General features: G+C 35.5%; 1 pseudogene across 1 annotated transcript; it reads left to right on the top strand.

The window, feature by feature from the left end:
- Window positions 1-400: 400 nt before the first annotated feature.
- Window positions 401-17,817, top strand: LOC149886086 (uncharacterized; annotated as a pseudogene). Its single transcript, XR_016454488.1, has 3 exons — window positions 401-2,567; window positions 2,773-2,845; window positions 17,721-17,817. The product of XR_016454488.1 is annotated as an uncharacterized LOC149886086 (transcript).
- The last annotated feature ends 1,573 nt before the right edge of the window (window positions 17,818-19,390 follow it).

Below are 19,390 nucleotides of genomic sequence, written 5' to 3'. Positions count from 1 at the left end.
AAAAACTTCGAATTGTTTATAGCATTGGCCCCTTGTATAAAAAAACTCATTACTATTCATTTTTTTTATCTACGGGCGAGAGTGATTTATTCAGACGCATTTGTAACAACAACAAAACAGCGAAAGGATGAATTATTTTACGCCGCTTAACTGAAGTATTACCGATATTTTATAAATAAAACTGAAAAGGATTTTAGTAACTCCATAATAAACTAATTACTTAAAATATGCATTTAATCGATTATTCAGTTCCTTGTTGTGTCGACAAATATGCCATATAATGCACAAATACACAACAAAATAATACAAAAAAATTTATATATATATATATTAGTGTTGCGAAGGTAAAATTTACCGGAAATTTTTAAAACTTACCCCCTGGTAAATTTTGAAATTTTCTAGCAAACTCTGCGCATAAGATGGCAGTGTCAGTTAAATGAGTTCTGATCATAACAACATACTCATAATCATAACAACATACAATTATACTACAGCTCTTTATATATTTATTGTATATATTTATTTGAAATTAAAAAAATGGTGAATAATAAGAAAACACTTGTGTGGAATTATTTCAAATGTAAAATCACAGATAAAAAAATGCTGGGTGAGTGTATCTTCTGTGGGAAGCAGTTTGTAAATAATGCAACTCGGATGAAGCGGCACCCAGTTAAGAACGGTAAAAATGTAACAAATGATGTCAAACAGAAATTTAATATAAAAGGAAGTTTATTTTCAATTGAACTAGTTGTAGAAATTGCTGTTAGTTCAACTGAAGATGAAGACGACGAAGATCTTGATAACGAGAATAAAAGTATAGTAAGCAATAATAGTTATACAGTTTTTCGTGATCGAGTAGATTTTTCTCTAGTAATGCCTTCTGCTAGTAGTCAATCTGTTTTGAATTCTTTATCGGTAGATGCAACTGCTACAGAACTTTTTCCAAGATCTTCTTCATTATCAGGTCATAACTTACCTGGTATAAAACGCTGGATGGATACTTGTGACCGGAAACACAAAGAGGATTTAGAAATAACTTTTGCAAAAGCAATCTATGGAACTGCAACTGCATTTTCGATGACTGATAATCCATTATGGATAGAGTTTTTTAAAAAACTAAGACCTGTTTGGAATCCGCCATCTCGATATAAACTTGCAGGGCCTTTGCTAAAATTGTAGCATTTACGAATTGAAAGTGAAAATGCAATTCTGATAAAAAAGTCTCTTGGGTGTGTTTTGATGTCTGATGGATGGTCAGATGTTTGTAATGATAATCATATACAATTTCTTCTTTCTACTCCAAAACCAATATTTCTCAAGTCATTTCATTCCAAATGCAACCGTCATTCAGCAGAATATATATACAATATTACCAACTCTTTAATTAAGGAAGTTCATGTTAAACCTATTGCCTTTATATCTGACCATGCATCAAATATGACAAAGGCATGGAAGCTGTTACAACATGATCACCCAGAATGGCTGTGGGGCACATGCACTCGAACTCCTGGCTACAGATATACTTAAGATTCCCTCTATTCAGTTTAACCACCTTCAATACTAGAAAGTGTCTGGTTTCTTTCGAAAGAAGCAAGTTTTAAAGCATGTGATGTTAGAACATCAAATGATATTGAAAAAGTCTAAACTTGTTTGCCTACAAAGTATGCCGACAAGATGGTCAACTGCATTTACTATGATCAAAAGAAATAATGATCTTCAAGATGTTTTGCATATTTCAATTTCAGATGCTCGAGTTTATGCTACAAGTGCACCTGATAAAGCAAAACTAAATTCTGTGAAGAATACTTTATATGATACTGTTTCATTTTGGTCAATGAGTGTTTTTTGCAAGCAATTACTGGCATCACTTCGAAATGCAGTTAAATCTGCAGAAGGAGATCTTGTTCGTGCATCTGTAATGCCTCGTTTATGGAACTACGTTGCCAACAACATTAAAGAAGTGTTATTAAGTAGTGACTGTGAAATTCCTCGAGATGAAATAAAGTTAATAACTGAAGCTGTTGAAAGACGTAGAAAATTCAGTGTGCGTGATATTCAAAAAGCAGCAAATCTTTTGGATCCTAAATTCATGGGAAATGATTTGATAAAATCAGAAAAAAGCCAGGGTCTCTCAACCATTATCAAAATAGGATTAGAATTTCAATTATTAAGTGGGGAGATAATGAAAGATTTTATGTCTTTTAAATCCCAATCTGGAGAGGTTTATGGCAACAAATTGATTTGGGAAGCTGTTGATATTTCCATTGACCCATTGCATTGGTGGTCTGCATTCTGTAGAGGGCAACCTTTACAGAATATTGCATTTAAGCTACTATCATTACCTGCCTCATCAGCTGCAGTTGAGCAAAGCAATAAAGAGTACGCACTGCAAAAAACAAAGAAGCGTAACAGACTTTCAAATGATCTAAGCGCAACAGTAACAAAAGTTGCATATAACATCAAAGTACAACAACCTGTGAGAAGGAAAAAGAAGTAGACTCATACAGCGCTCCAGTTCATCGATGGTCCTATAGATATGAACTTTTCTTCCATAATAACATTAAAAGGTAACTGTGAAAGTACATAATCATCATACATATGCAAAGTCTTTGTTTTGAATAATTGTTTTTCTATATTTTGGTTCTGATGTAAAAGAGTATTATCCATTATGTAACCATTTCAATATACAATGTAAAATGTTCTTCCTTCACCTTTAATGAAAATATTATAACTTATTAAAATTAAATTATACATAAGTATAAGTTTCTTTAGATTCACAACCACCTTGTAAGATCCAGCGAATTGAACCGGTCTCAGTGTTATCTTCATTGGATAGCATATATAGGCAAAAGGCGGTTCTGGCGCATTGACCCTTTCCTATACTTAAGGATGCTAACGTTGGTTTACCTTTAAAAAAGCGTTCTTACGGATCTCCTTTTCCAAGATGGCGTCTTAACCAAAGACTTGATCGTAGTACATTAAGCTAAAGCAAGACTGAGGAGCAGGCCTTGTTTTGTAGTGACCAATGGCGAAGGTGTTTGCCTGCTTGCCTGACTGCCTGCATTCATTCTATCCATTAGGGTTTTTTGTTTGTTGGTTTGTTATTCTTAAAAAATAAAGTTTTTAAGAATGTTACCACAAGGTGTTAATAATGCTTTGAAAGTCGTTTCCTTCATTCAATTTTTTCAAGACGTAAAGGCATAAGTGACCGCAGTAAGAAGTATTACCAAACTGCACTCTTTCGCTGTTGTAATAAACAGGGTTTTTTAAATAATTTACAAGCTTAATAAGAGGAGGTTGAGCATAAGAATCAAAACTGTATTTTTTATCATTGTCTTTGTACCTGCACACCCAATAAAATCCTCCAGTGCTTGAATCACTTGTGTTTGCAATACCGCATTCTTTACTTCTCGGTTTTTTTGGTAACTCGTCTCTTACAAGAACACCTCTAAAGTTTTCTAATTCTAACTGTTTAGCAGCCTTTATCAGTTGAAAGTTGGTTAAAGCCTCGTTGGGTAAAACAATTTCTTCTACGTCAATCCATTGAAAGTCGATCATTTTTTAAATTTGTTAAAAAAGTTTAAGCTTTTAATCATTAGAGAATGGATCCTAAAATGGGTATGCTATTGAAGGGTGAACTGGGTCCGAGGAGTAAACCAGAACCAGAAATAAGAGTGCTTACAAGCGTACCGAGCAAGGGGAGTAGAGTACCAATAAAACCTCCTGTTATTTCATGTCCTTTTCCAGTTTTAACAAAGAGTCCTTTTCCAGTTTTAATAAAGAGTCCATCACTTTGAGTATTTCCAGTCCATGGTTTTAAGAATATACCGGAGCCAAATTTGGTTATTTTTATTCCTTTTCCATCTTTGCTCAAGTAAAATGTTTTGGGTTTATTGGTTTTAGCTGAGCTTGTACGATTAACGCCTCGTCCAGCGATAGAATCAACCATAGCTGAACCGGCAGATGAAGCAAGTCCACCCAATAAACCTTTTGCAAGTACTGGAGCTGCACGAGATGCAAGCGTGCCTAGAAAAGGGAGTAGAGCACCGATGAATCCTCCTTCAACTTTTGCGTTGTGCATGAGTTGTTTTTTGCTGAGTTTGAGCGTGACGCCTGATGTAGGCTTTTCTAATTTTGTCGAGTTGCGCGTTAGTGACAGCAAGAACATGTTCACCGTTCAAGTCTTGATGAGTAAGTATAATGCTAGCAGCAGTTTTGTCTTGAATGGCTTTTTTAATTTTGTCAGCTTGTCCTTGCGAGATGTTAAGTTTAATGTTTTGATACATTTTTTAAGTGTTGGAAAATTATTTATTTCACTTCTCGAATGTGATAACGGATCGTGATGTCCTCTCCTCTAAAATCGATCAAATCTCCATTTTGATCAATGATGCGTGAAACCATTGTTGAAATTTCGAAGTTTAACAGGAAGATAAATTAAATGCGTGAGTCTTTCGATGATTTTGTAACCGGGGTTAACATTTGGGTAAAAGGAGTAGATGCAATTTAGTTGGGTTCCATTAATATAGGGTGATCCGATAACGTTGTTAACAATTCTGATAGTGTTGGAGCTTAAAATTTTAGCAATGTGATCAGACTCGTATTCAGAATTGGAGCTTAATTTTCTTTTAGTAAACCCTAAAACTGAAGCGATGCTGTTCTCCACGTTAAAGTCAATCAGATAATTTATGCCAAGTTTAATGGTTGATTTTAAAGTATTAATGTTGATTCCAATTTGAAGGCTGTTTGGAGAGTAGTTAATTTTATTTGCAATGATATAACTTCCACGTTGAGCTGTTTTTGTCGTGTTTAAAATTGACTTTTGCAAATAGTCGTTGATGTCTTTAATTTCATAGCTTCCATCAGGAACGATAATGTTTTCCCAATGAGCTCCATTGTTCATGCTGTATTTGAAAGAATTGTTTTTACTGTTTACATTTGGAATGCTGTTGTACGTTTCCAAGCCGAGAAAAGCCATTTCATAACTTTTTCCTTTGTCGAAAACGATTTTGTCGAAAAATTCAGTCGTGATAACACTTGATTTGCCATCTACATCAATTATAATACCAGACATTTTTTATGTCAAGAAAATTTTTTAAGTTGTTTTTTGAAAAAAGGCAAAATCGTCTAACCCTCTTCGGTATTTTCCCCCGTCCTTTTTTGACGATAAGTTGATAACAACAAATCCGTGAGGCTCATCCCAGCAATCTTTGCAAAATTCTTTGAACTCTTCTATTGTCATGTCGTTGGAAACGCGGTTTCTATAAATGAGATTGACGTCATTTTCGTCTTGAGGAAAGAGACAGATAAAGTTAGCATTTGTTCGTATGGTTTTTATAGGGAGCATGAAATAATTTTGAGCGAGATAAAAGCAGTCGACGTTGGAGTGTCTTCCTCGCATATAATATGTTTCGCATTTGTTTTGCTTAGCATCTAGCAAGTCGTCAAAGATCATCAAATTGTTTTTGGTTGAGTCTAAGGATTCAGGTCCAGGCACGTCGTCATCTGTTTCGAAGAATTGGCACTCCATGTCTGTTTCTACTTCCAAATTGTTTGAAAAATCATCAATAACATCTTCAGGACTTAAATTCAATTTTTCCATTTCTCCTTGCACTTTAAACAAATCAAGAATGAGTTCTTTTGGTAGTTTCTTCTCAAAGGCTTTTTCGAGTAATTGGTATTCAGGTTGGTAAAGAGATTTGCCAAAGACCTGCAAGTGATTATAATCCAACCATCCAGGTTTGAGCAGTAAATTGAGAAGCAAGGTTGTTTTTCCGCAACCGGACTTTCCGACAATGAGTCTTCGAATGCTTCTTGGTAAAAACTTGTTGTTGTTTCTTTTGGTTTTTCCAATATTCCATGACAGATCAGTAACTTCCATTTTTTATGTTAAAACTTTTTATATATATGTTAAAATGTACTGCTTTAAATGCAAAAGGAAAACTGAAACTATTCACTTGAAAAATGAGATGATGGAAAGGTGATTTGGTGGAAACGATCAACAAGCTGTCGAGTAAAATCAAGCTTCCGTGGGCTAAATTTGCAGGAGAAATGCATCTTCCAGGGATGAACTTTGCAGGACCTGACACGAATTTGGATAAGAGACTGACTTCTACGGACATGTATCAAGATTGGAGCAAGCCGGTAGACAGAGTGGACAATGCGGCGTACCATCATGATTTAGCTTATAAATATTTTAACGACGTTCAAAGCAGAAATTTGGCGGATCAAATGATGCTTGAAGAAATGAATTCGATTCCCAATCCCACTCAAAGAGAGATCAACGAGAGAAAACTTATTGCTCCAGTGATTAAAGCTAAAGCCAAATTTGGATTAGGTGTGAGTGATTTGAAATGGACGGATCAGCTTGCAGAGGAGCTTCATAAACCGGTCATTCACCATTTTAAAAGAAGAAGGGTAATTGTGAACGACATTGATGAGATATGGGCTGCAGATTTGGTTGACATGCAATCGTTTTCAAAATTCAACAATGGCGTAAAATATTTACTCATGGTGATTGACGTGTTTTCAAAGTATGGATGGATTGTTCCGTTAAAAAGCAAAACAGGCTTTGAAGTAGCTGAAGCGTTGAAAAAGATTTTCGGTGAAAGAAAATGCATCAAATTGTGGGTAGATAAAGGAAAAGAATTTTACAACAAGCACGTGAGAGCGCTAGGTGTGCAATTGTATTTTACTGAAAACGAGGGAAAAAAAAGTTGCGTCGTTGAGCGATGGAACAGAACGATGAAAGAGAGAATGTTTAAATATTTTTCAGCCAACAATACTAATAAATACATTGACGTTTTGGATGAGATGGTGGAAAATTACAACAACACAAAGCACTCTTCCATCAAAATGACTCCAGTGGAAGCTAGCGATGAAAAGAATAAAGGTAGGGTATGGTGGAATCTATATGGAAAGGATCAAACATTACCAGCAAAACCAAATTTTTTATGGGTGATCAAGTGAGGATCGTAAAAAAGAAGTCTCATTTTGAAAAGGGGTATACACCGAGATGGACTGAAGAGGTTTTTACCGTGTCAAATGTTCAGCATACGAATCCTCCCACGTATAAAATCGCTGATGCTAACGGTGAAGAAATTCAGGGCACTTTTTACGAGCAGGAGATGCAAAAGACGCATCAGGACATATTCAGGATTGAAAAAATCGTTCGCAAAACCAAGAGCAGATCAATGGTCAAATGGTTGGGATATCCAGACTCGTTTAATTCGTGGGTGGACAATAAAGAATTGATCAGTTTGCAAGACACGGATCCAAAAAGGATCTAAAAAATTTTTAAGATATTTTAAAATGCATGCCCCTCACAAGTTTTTTAGAAATGTTGCCTCAGCAGAAGTTCACAGTTTGGAATTGCAATTGAAATATTTGGAAGAGAGGATCAGAGAGTTGGAGGAAAGAAGACCGAGTAACATTATTGTGTCTACAAAATCGCTGGATCATCCACCCTATTACAACACGAACGGACAGTATGAGATTTTTGCTCAGAAAGATATTAAATTTGCTGCTCTCTCCCATACAACGATAGCTTTATCCATTGGACTGAATTTGGAGATAGGTGTTGCAGTGGTGACATTAATGAATAAAATCACTGAGCAGATGAATTATAGAAAGAACGAAGTTATTATTTCAGAGTCTGTAGTTAACGTTATTATGGACGTGAATAGCAACAGCGAAGAGGATGTGATTGTTAAAAAAGGCGAAAAGCTCTGTACGATTACTTACATTGATTTAAAATAATCTTTCTTAATGAAAGATGGAAATATTGAATGAAAAATTTTATCCAGTTCTTCCATCAGCTCCTGCAGATGAAGGAGGGCATGTTTATCGTCTTCAGAAGATCGGTGAGATTCGGAAAGAAATAGAAACTGAAAAAGCAAAGCGAGTTCATCTCAGCAAAAAGTACCATCGTGTTTTCAGGATCATTTCGAATGTGGACAATGTGATGCAAGGTTTATGCATAGCATTGGGTGCGACTGGAATTGGACTTTTGTCAACCATTATTGCTAGTCCAGTAGCGATTGCGTGTGAAGGTGTAGCTATTGGAATGGGTTTTTTATCGATTGTTGGCAGTCAAGTGAATAAAAAGATGATATTGAAAGCGGAAAAGCACGAGAAGATAAAAGTGTTAACAGAGTCAAAATTGAACACGATCAGCGAGCACATTTACAAAGCGTCGGTGGATGGAAGAATAAGCGATTCAGAGTTTCAGTTGATTTTAGAAGAGCTTCAAAAGTTTAAGACCATGATGGGGGAAGTACGAATCAAAACCAAAAATGGAATAGATGAAGTGACTAAAGAAAACTTGATCCAAAAAGGTCGAGAAGACGCGATTCAAACGTTCAACAATTTGTTTAAAAAAGGATAACATTAATGTAAAAACTGATTTATGATTTTTTGTCTGCGTATTCTAAAAAGATGTTTTTCTTTAAAATACAAGACCCGGATAAAAGAGATGAAATTGTGAAAGAAGTTAATGATAGAATAAAGAGGATTTATCATGACAGCATCAATGAAAAGATTTCAGAGTCAAATTTTCAAGCTAATGCGAGCAAGCTGTTTAGACCGCTCATCGAAAGCAACGAAAAGATGCTCAACGAAAAGATCGTCAAAAGCAATAAAAAATTTGTATCAAAAATGCCTTTTGAAGTGAATAAAGTTGGAGATAAAATGTTCATTGGGAAAATGGAGGTTGAAATGGATGGAGATGACATTATTGTTGGCGATGAAAGGTATGAAAGAACAAAAGGTCTTTTGGAGTTCATGACTAAATTTGAAATACCGAGCGAGTATACGGATGAAGATTTGCAAAATCATGAAAAAATTTTATTGGACAGTGATGCTATAAGATCTGATACGCAGCCGCATAAACCGAAAGCTTCAAGAAGACTAAAGTATCAGAAACTTATTGCTCCTATTTGGGAAAAAATGATGCGTATTGAAAAAGGGAAAAAAGGTCGTGGAGTGATCATTCTTCCGAGTGATCCAAATGCGTTGGTGGAAAAGCTGGAAATACAAGATCAAGAAATGAAGCTGCTGCTATTTGTGATGAGCTGTTGAGACAAGGGGAGATTAATAAAGGGGAATACAAATCGTTAATGAATACGATTGATCAAAGGATTTAAAAAAAAAAAGCTTATTTAAAAAGAAAATGCTTATCTGTAATAATCGAAGATATGTGAAAAAGAACGTTGTTGGAGGAGGTGGTATTATAGACTTGATTAAAAATTTCATCAAAAGAGCAGCTGCTTCAAGTATGTCAAAAGCAACAATGAATATGCTAAAAAATGCTGCATCAAGCAAAATTGGGCAAGAAGCGATTACAGCTGCAAAATCTGCTGGCACAGAGTTAGCCCTTTCTGCCATTTCTGTTACTAAAGATGCGGTTGTTGATAAAGGTAAAAAGACCCTTGAGAAATTAAAGACTGGTTCATCCATTCAAACTAGGAAAATGTCGAAACAGAATGCGATTCGAATCCAAGACCTAGTGAAGATGGGAAGAGGTATGAAAATAGCTTGAATGCCTTACTGTCTTGTAATGACTGTGAAATGAATTAAAAAAAAAATTTTCTTTCTATAAAATGATAACTACTGATCGATTAAGAGTGAGTGATAAACCAGAGTATGACATTGGTATTGAAAAAGTTGATTTTTTTGAGTACCTTCCAACCAATCTTGATTTAAATTCTTCAGGCACGATAACTTTTGAGATTGACTGTCAATCAATTAAAACACTACCATCAGAGACTTACATTCTTATCGAAGGAGTGTTGAAAAAGAGTGATGGAACCTTTTATAAAGCCACAGACAAGATCGCCTTGGTGAATAATGCTTTGATGTATTTGTTTAACGACGTGACTTATGATTTGTCAGGAGAGCAAGTGGAAAGAGTTATTTATCCAGGTCATGCCACCACCATTCTTGGAATGGTGAAATACCCTTACGGATTTCAGATTACAGATGGTTTGAAGCAAATGTGGTTCATGGACACATCAAATCTTGTTGAAAATTCAGGATTTAAAGTTAGACGAGACCATTTGTTTGAAGACACTACATCCGTTGGCGCTTTTTCGTTCAGGATACCGTTGAAGCACATTTTTGGTTTTTGTGAAACCTATGACAAAGTTGTGTATGGGTTCAGGCACACCATCACCTTTACAAAGAAAGAATGTGATGATGCAATTTACAGAGCGGAGAGCGACGGTATAGGAATGATTGATCTTAAAAAATTCAGGCTTTATATGCCACGCGCTGAATTGAGTTTATTGTGAATTCATGAGTTTATTAGCTAATAAGATACCTATCGAAGTACCTTATAAATCAAACAAATGCGAAAGACAGCTTATTCCTGCTGGTCAAACAGAATTTACCTGGTCGCTTGGAAGAATCACCGACAAAAGCGTTCCGATATTTATTGTGTTTGGACTTCAGACGAACAGACCATCTAGTCAAACTGTTAATCCGTCTATATTTGACCATTGTGATATTAGCAATTTTTACGTGACCGTCAATGGAATAAAGTATCCAAATTATAATTACGACTTGAATTTAGGAGAAAAGAAAGTGGTCATGGCTTATGCAGATACGTTTTCTTTTGATGAAAAATATTACGGCACAAACGAACTTGTTTGCCAATCTGGGTTGTCCTTGTTTGATTATATAAAATTGTATCCCTTGTTCTTTGTTGATATCAGCAAGCAAAAAGAAAGAGTGGCTTCAGAAACAGCTGAATTGGTGATAAACCTTAAATTTCGAACTTCAACTGTTGCAAATACCGTTATCTTTGCCGTGGTGATCTCTGACAAGCTGCTTAATTTTGTTTCAAATGGAACTCACATGACTGTTGTTTATTGAGTAAGATGGATCCTCTTTCGGGAAAGTTGAAAAAATTGAATTGGCTTAAAAAAAATTACGGCGGAAATAAAATTAGATATACAACATCGTATTTAAAAAATTTACTGAATGAAAACGGTGTCACTAAAACGGCTGACAATTTATTAACGTTGATGATGCTTGCGGTTGAAAATAACTTGATCAGTAAAGATAAGATTTTAGAAAGAGCAAAAGAAAAGAGAATACGTCGTGAACCGCAAGAAAAGAATCCTACTGATCCTAAATATGAAAGGCTTTGTTTTATTAAGAAAAATCCTCTCGCTATAAGAATGACCAACGTTGAAACAGGCGAGGTGACTGAATACAAGTCTCTTTATAAAGCGGAGAAAGGAACTGGTCATGGATGGAGATATTTATGGCGTCGAGATGGAAAGGTGGACAATGGAATCAAGATTGAATTTTTAAATTCTGGAAAGCTTGAAAAACGTAAAAATTGAATGAAGCTTAAAAAAAATTTCATATACATATACAACATCGTATTTGAAAAACTTGCTGAGGGAAAATGGAGTCACCAAAACCTCAAACAATTTAATAGGTCTGATGATGCTTGCGGTTGAAAATAACTTGATCAGTAAAGATGAGATTTTAGAAAGTGTGAAAGAATACAAGCCAGTAGGTCGACCAAGAATACATGAGCCAAGAGAAAAGAATGATGATCCAAAATGGGACTGGCTTCGTTCAGTTAGAAAAAATCCAATCACTGTGAGAATGACCAACGTTGAAACAGGCGAGGTGACTGAATACAAGTCTCTTTACAAAGCGATGAAAGGAACTGGTCATAGATGTAAATATTTAGAGCGTCGAGATGGAAAGGTGGACAATGGAATCAAGATTGAATTTTTAAATTCTGGAAAGCTTGAAAAACGCATGCTTCAACATTGATTTTTTGACTTTTGCCATGTTAAAAAATTGAATTCGAGGAAGATAAAAATCTTGACATTTTTAAAGATGAGTAGATACGGAAGTTATTTAACCACCTCCTCTGGTGAACAACTTTGGAAAAATCGTGCAGGATTTGCTTTACCCTATGAATTAGACTCATTTGGAAAAAGGGTTTTGATTCGTAAGGATGAACTTGGAAATAGGTATGTCGTTCGTGTAGACGAATTAGGTCATCAGTATGTGGAAATGCTCGATGTCTTCGTTAGGAGAAAACTGAATTTGGAAGAGCTTGGTAATGATTTTTACTTTGACGAAACTGGAAAAAAGTATCTCATCATTCATGACACCGAAGATGATTATGAAGATGTTGAAGACGATGATTATGATGAAGACGATGATTTTTATATTGACGGGAGTGCTGATTTTTTAATTAACGATTATTTCATGGATGAATTTGATGATCGTTATTTTTTAAAAGATGGTAAAAGGGTCGTCATTCATAAAAACTCAAGGGGTGAAGAACTTATCACCGTCACATACAGATCAGGCGATCAGGGTTATGAGATGGTGTCTGAACTAAAATATCCAATCATCGATCCTGAAGATGATGACTTTGATTACGATGATGATGATGGCCTTGATGATGGCAGCGATGATGATGATGAAGAAGTGAGAAGAGAGTATGAAGAAGTGAGAAGAGAGTATGAAGAAGCGAGAAGAGAGTATGAAGAAGTGAGAAGAGAGTATGAAGAAGCGAGAAGGCAGAATGAAGAAGTGAGAAGGCAGAATGAAGAAAATGCGTCAGACGATGATTCGTCAGATGATTCGTCAGACGATAACATCTCAGGAAACGATATCATCGCAAAAGAATGGGAAGAATTCGCTTCATCTGGTTGGATGGGTAGATTTTGCGCTCCTGCTGCTTAAAAATCACTAGTGATTTCCATGGATTCGAAGAATCTAACAAGATTTAAAAAATTTTCTTGACATAAAAAAGATGGAAAGGAAGTATGTGATTGAATTTGATACCATAGGTCGTGCACATCTGTTTTATGAAGACAAAGAAATTCATGCTGTTGGATGCGAATTTACTGCACGTGATGACTGGGGAAGAAAGTATACGATTAGATTTGATGAAATGGGTCAAGCGCATGTATACGATACAATAAGCGAAATTTTTGCCAACTATCTTGCAGCTTAATCAGAAATATCTCTTCGAATTTTTAATTCTTTTCACGCAAGAATTAAAATATGTCAACAGTGTGTCAAGATTGAAAAAAAATTGAATTGACTTAAAGAAAATCACGGCGGAAATAAAATGAGTCTCCAATCTTCAGAAAAATTTATCTCGAAAGAGCGGAAAATTGAAAGCACCGAAAATTTTTTTCTTCCTCTAATAAAAATGGAAGATAAAGCATTGAAAGATAAAAAAGTCTCAATGGCATCATTACGAAGAGATGCTCAAAAAAAGGCTATCAAAGACTATACCAAAATGACAAGTGAACAGCTCATTGAAGCTATAAGAACAACAAAACCTGTCATTGGTCAAAAGTCTGTCAAAGAGCCCCTTATAAAAGATGTTAAAGATGACTGTGAAAGAATTAAAAGAGATGGCAGATGGCCGAGGAGTCAAAAGCATCTATAAAATATAAAAAAGCCGATCTTATTGAAGCTATAAAAAATACAAAACCCATCATTGGGCGTGGACCTCGTAGACGCACGACTGAGGCAAGACCGCTTCCTCGTTCGATTGCTCAAAGTCCGGTTACTGTACCAAGAGCTGGTCCCATTGTTCAAAGACCACCTATCGCTCCAAAACCTGATTACATCGCAATTCCACCGAGACCTGTCGTGCAGAAACCTCCTATTACTCCTCGTCTCGTTTCCAATGACTTGATTTCGTTCGGGTCTGCTCGCTTGCAAAATCGAGTGACAAGAACTGAACTATCCATCCTTGACACACCTGTTGCCGATTCAACAAACGTCATTGCACCTAAACCTGTTCCTGCACCAAAACCAGGATGGCTTTCAAGAATTGCAAAGACTGTCTTTAATGGTTTTAACCAACTTAATGCTCTCGTTGATCCATTCATTCCAACCACGGTAAAAAATGCAGTGAGCAGCGTGAGAAATGGAGTGGAAGAAACAATCAATTCTCTCAAAGACGTCGTATTTGGTGCACCAAGACCCTTTACTATAAAATTTAATATGACTAAGCATTGAGTAAAGCGTGCTGCTAGACAATTTTCATACGAGCCTTCTTCTCGATACCAAGACATTGTTCCTTTTTTAAACTTGGTGAGAGAGTCTGCTATTCAAACCATGGAAGGAGAAAGAAACACAAAAGTAAGAATTGTTTTAGCCTGTGAAATGATTCGCGTAAGCATCTTAACAGGTGAAGAGACTACTCAGATGGCTAACTTTTCATCCAACTCTGAACTTATATTAGAGGGCACAGATGTACGAACGTTAATGAGTCAAATGGAAGAAAAAATCTTGGAAAATAGTGCTAATTACAACAAGATGGGATCCAATTGCGTCGTGTCTAAGATTTTAAGAATGGATATCAGCTTTATCGATTATGAACCTTTCAAGGGTTCTTCCTACATGGAGCTACCTACCAAGTTGAAAAACAAAAAGGCAATCACCAACATGGAAAACAATGACGATCAATGTTTCAAGTGGTGTGTCACCAGAGCGTTGAATCTGAAAAATAGAGACAACGAAAGAATTGATGAAGACTTAATTCTAAAATCTGAAGAGCTCAATTGGAAAGGAATGGAATTTCCTGTAAAGGTAACTCAAATCGAAATGTTTGAGAAAAATAATCCAACCATAAGCGTGAATGTCTTTCACTATGAAAAGAATAAACCTCAACCTATGCAAATATCTAAATTTTTAGATCGAAAGCACTGTGTTGATTTGCTGTATATTTCAAACAAAGACAACAGCCATTATTGTCTCATTAAAAATTTCAGTCGGTTTGCTCGTTCTTCAGCATCAAAACATCAACATAAACAATATTTTTGCAGAAGGTGCATGCAAGGTTTCGACCAAGAAGAAAAGCTTCAAATCCACCGAGAACACTGCTATGATAACGCTCCAATTAGAATCGATCTTCCTAAAGAAGGGTCGACTGTTGAGTTTAAAAACTACAACAATAGTATGAGAGTTCCGTACTGTGTATATGCTGACTTTGAAAGTTTCATCAAGCCCATCGATGACAACACTGAATATGATAGTAAAGAGTTGTACACCAAAAAATACCAAAAGCATGTCCCAAGCTCCATCGTCTATTATATCATAGGACCTGATGGTTTTAAAAGTAAATCTGTCACGTACACAGCAGAAAGCGATGAGGATGACGTAGGTAAAAAGTTTGTTACCATGCTTCAAGCTGACTTTATAAAGATTTGTGACAATAGTTATTCACGAAAACAACAATGGAAGAAAAAGAAACACGAGACTGATGAGGATGAAAAGAAATTTAAAGCTGAAACCGAATGTCACATTTGCAAAAAGGATCTTAACGGTGACAAAGTTTTAGACCACTGTCATTTGACTGGAAAGTATCGTGGTGCTGCTCATGATGCTTGCAATAAAAAATATCGAATTCCAAAATTTATTCCCGTTGTCTTTCATAACTTGTCTGGCTATGACAGCCATTTGTTCATCAAGAGATTAGGTGGAAAAGACGGAAAGCTCAATTGCATACCCAACAGCGAAGAAAAATACATCAGCTTCTCAAAAAGCATCAAAGTAAGAGATTCTATTGATAAGAAAGGCAAACCAAAAAAAGTGTATAGAGAATTAAGGTTTATTGACAGCTACAGGTTCATGCCAAGCCCGTTAAAAGATTTGACTGACAACCTTGTTAAAGATTTGTGTGATGAATGCTCAAAATTAGATCCAAAGACATGCAAAAAGAACTGTCTGGTTAAGAAAGGTAAAAAATGCAAATGCAAAGCCAATTGTGAAGATTGCGCTTGTAGAAGATCTAAAAAAGGAGATATCATGTGTAAGAATCTAAATTCATTCTTCAGCGGAAAAAAACGAGATTTGCTATTAAGAAAAGGCATTTATCCTTACGAATGGGTAGACTCCATTAAAAAGTTTTCCGAAACGCAATTGCCTCCTATCGAAGCATTCAACTCCAAACTCAATGACGATAAAATAGAAGAAGAAGAGTACGCGCATGCGCTAAACGTTTATAAAGAATTCGGATGCAAAACGTTTAAAGATTACCACGAGCTATACAACAAGTCCGACGTGCTTAATCTAGCAGATGTCTTTGAAAATTTTAGAGACACTTGCATAGAATATTACGGTCTCGACCCTCTTTGGTATTTCACCTCTCCTGGATTAGCCTGGGACGCCATGTTAAAGAAAACTAAAATTAAATTGGATTTGATAACCGATATTGATATGCTCAACATGATCCGAAAAGGAATACGCGGTGGAATCTCAAACCGATATGGAACTGCCAATAACAAATACATGAAAAAATACGATCCATCAAAACCTTCTAAATTCATTCAGTACTTAGACGCCAACAATTTATACGGATGGGCCATGAGCAAACCTCTTCCCGTTGGTGGATTTAAATCGATGACTGATGAAGAGCTTAAAAATTGGAATATATGCCATGCATTCTCGAAGTTGATTTAGATTACCCTGATCACCTTCACGACAAACACAACGATTACCCTTTGGCTCCTGAAAGATTAACCATTGGAAAAGTAAACAAACTCGTTCCCAATTTAAACAATAAAGTAAAATACATCGTTGATCACGAAAACTTAAAAATCTATGAACGATTGGGTTTAGTCATCACCAAAATTCATCGAGGAATCACCTTTACAGAAGTACCTTTCATGAAAAAATACATCAAATACAACACCAATAAAAGAAAAGACGCTAAAAACGACTTTGAAAAAGAATTTTTTAAACTCATGAACAACTCCGTCTTTGGAAAAACCATGGAGAATATTCTAAAACACGTTGATATTAAACTTGTCACCACAAAACAAGAAGTCTTAAATTTATCCAAAAGTCCTCGTTATGATCGGAACACCATTTTTGATGAAAAATTAATCGCGATTCATATGAAGAAAACACAAGTCACTTACGACAAACCTGTTTACTTAGGAATGAGCATACTCGACATCAGCAAAACTCTCAGGTTTGAGTTCCATTACGACTACATCAAACCTAAATACGGTGATAAAGCCAAGTTGCTCATGACCGATACCGACTCGCTCATTTATGAAATTGAAACGGAAGATTTTTACGAAGACACTGCTGATGATGTTGAACCCAAATTTGACACGAGCGACTTTCCAAAAGACCATCCAGCTATTCAAAACGTTGGGTTCAAAGTTGGTAAAAATAAAAAGATTATCGGCAAGTTCAAGGATGAGACCGGTGGCAAGCAAATCACACAATTTGTCGGGCTTAGACCCAAGCTCTACTCTTACTACATCCCTGAAGAAGATGAAGATGAAGATAAAGAACACAAAAAATGCAAAGGGGTTAAAAAGAACGTGGTTAAAAATCACCTCACTCACCAAGACTACTACGACTGCTTGAAGGATAAGAAAGAACAACATGCAACCATGAACGTTTTCCGATCCCGTCATCACGACGTCTACACTGAAGAAATCAACAAAGTCGCACTCAGCGCTAACGATGACAAAAGAATCCTATTAAATGATGACACTCACAGAACCTTCGCCATTGGTCACTACAAAACAAGGCCTGCTCCTCAGTCTTGCTTTAGCTTAATGGACTACGATCAAGTCTTTGGTTAAGACGCCATCTTGGAAAAGGAGATCCGTAAGAACGCTTTTTTAAAGGTAAACCAACGTTAGCATCCTTAAGTATAGGAAAGGGTCAATGCACCAGAACCGCCTTTTGCCTATATATGATAGCTCTGATTCTGAATCAGGTGGTGAATTAGTCACAGAGGGTTTCGAAGAAAGTAATTCTGACGAAGATAATAATGATCAAGCTGAAGTTGATTTTTGAATTGGCAGTTTAATATTATCTTTATTTTATCATATGTATTATATTTTATCATACAGATGTAAGTATATACTTTGTGAAATGTAAATTTATTTAATCTGCTGCCTATTTTTTTATACAATTCCAGATGAAGTCTTTTTTATACACATGTAATCGAAAAAGTGTTAGTAACTCCAGATTGTAGTATATAATCCAGTGCCCGATCTAGAACAACACGGACATAGGCGCGACACAATTTGGGGGCCCCCTTGTGTCCTCATTTATCAAACCCTGAGGGAGGAAAGTTTGAGTTGACATATGACCAGCTACCCAAGAATCATCGCGGCCATCAAAAGATTTAACTATTTGAAAATTGAAATAAATATTTTTAAATTCTACTGTTTCGTCACAAAATTCTGATGGGCTAAAAAATTATTAAAAGCTGAAAATTAGGGGGACCTAGGCCCGGGCCTTACGTGCCTTTTGGAAGATCAGGCCCTGGTATAGCCGGCAGAATAAACATTTAAAACCAGCAACATGAAATAAAGGCATTTGGTATAGTGTCTATTGTGAAGTATGTTTTAACAAGGCAGGGCTCTAGCTAGGTTGATGCGGTGCAACGGCATCATTAAGGTTTTGGTCTGGTCTAAATCGGCCTAAAATACACTTTAGGTCAAAATTAAAAAATATTTTTTTTTTGTAGAAGGTCAAATTCTGTCATAGGGCTTTGTTTTCTTATCTTGCATAGAAACCTCTTTAAAATTTTACTTATTGTACAATGTGGAAAATACAAGAAGAACTTAAATGAACTGCACATCAAAAACGTTGTGTTTCACTTATATATTTTTTGAAAAAAAATTATTTTTGGTAAAAAAGAATTCTGTTGGAATAGCGAGTAGAGTTGTGTCTTAATATGATGATTAATGTAAAGGCATTATCAATTACAGTCAAGGAGAATACTAATTTTTGTTTATTAATTTTTGATATAGTCTTATATTAAAAATACAACCCTAATAAAGTTTTCATACAACCCTCTCTTAACTTTTCAACTCCTTTACATAAGCCTTAAAGAATAGAGCTGTTATGCGGAGAAACAAGTTAAGGGCAGTTGTTGCGGTCATTGTACTCAGAACTAATCCCTTACGAAGCGAGCGGTCTACCACTACACCGCTATTGGTTTTTACAAATAACAAATGTTACTTGAAAAAAAAAAAAAATTTAAAGGAAAATTTACCCATTCTATTTAAAATTTACCGGTAAACTTACCGGTAAGTTTTACCGGTAAATTTTGAATCAAAGTGTACCGGAAAATTTACATCACTAATATATATATATTTACAAGAGTTGTTATAGTGTAAGTATGTAATATATAGCATATATTAACATAATATAAGTATGTAATCAAATAATCATATATTTCTAACTAAAGAATTTACATTCAAGTTTACACACAAATAGTTATAAACTAATGTGAAGTAAACTACTAATAGTGTTAATGATATATAACAAGGGTTATAATAATGGCAATTTAATCATTATATTCAAAAACAGTAGCAACAGCAGAGATATATTACAATATATAAAATTAACAATGATA

Source organism: Hydra viridissima, unplaced genomic scaffold (genome assembly GCF_058129835.1).
Source record: "Hydra viridissima isolate aposymbiotic clone 2 unplaced genomic scaffold, HvirCarnegie_v1 scaffold_7, whole genome shotgun sequence".
NCBI lineage: Eukaryota > Metazoa > Cnidaria > Hydrozoa > Anthoathecata > Hydridae > Hydra > Hydra viridissima.
Note: the sequence above shows the minus strand (reverse complement) of the source record. Positions and strands in the feature narration are given on the sequence as shown.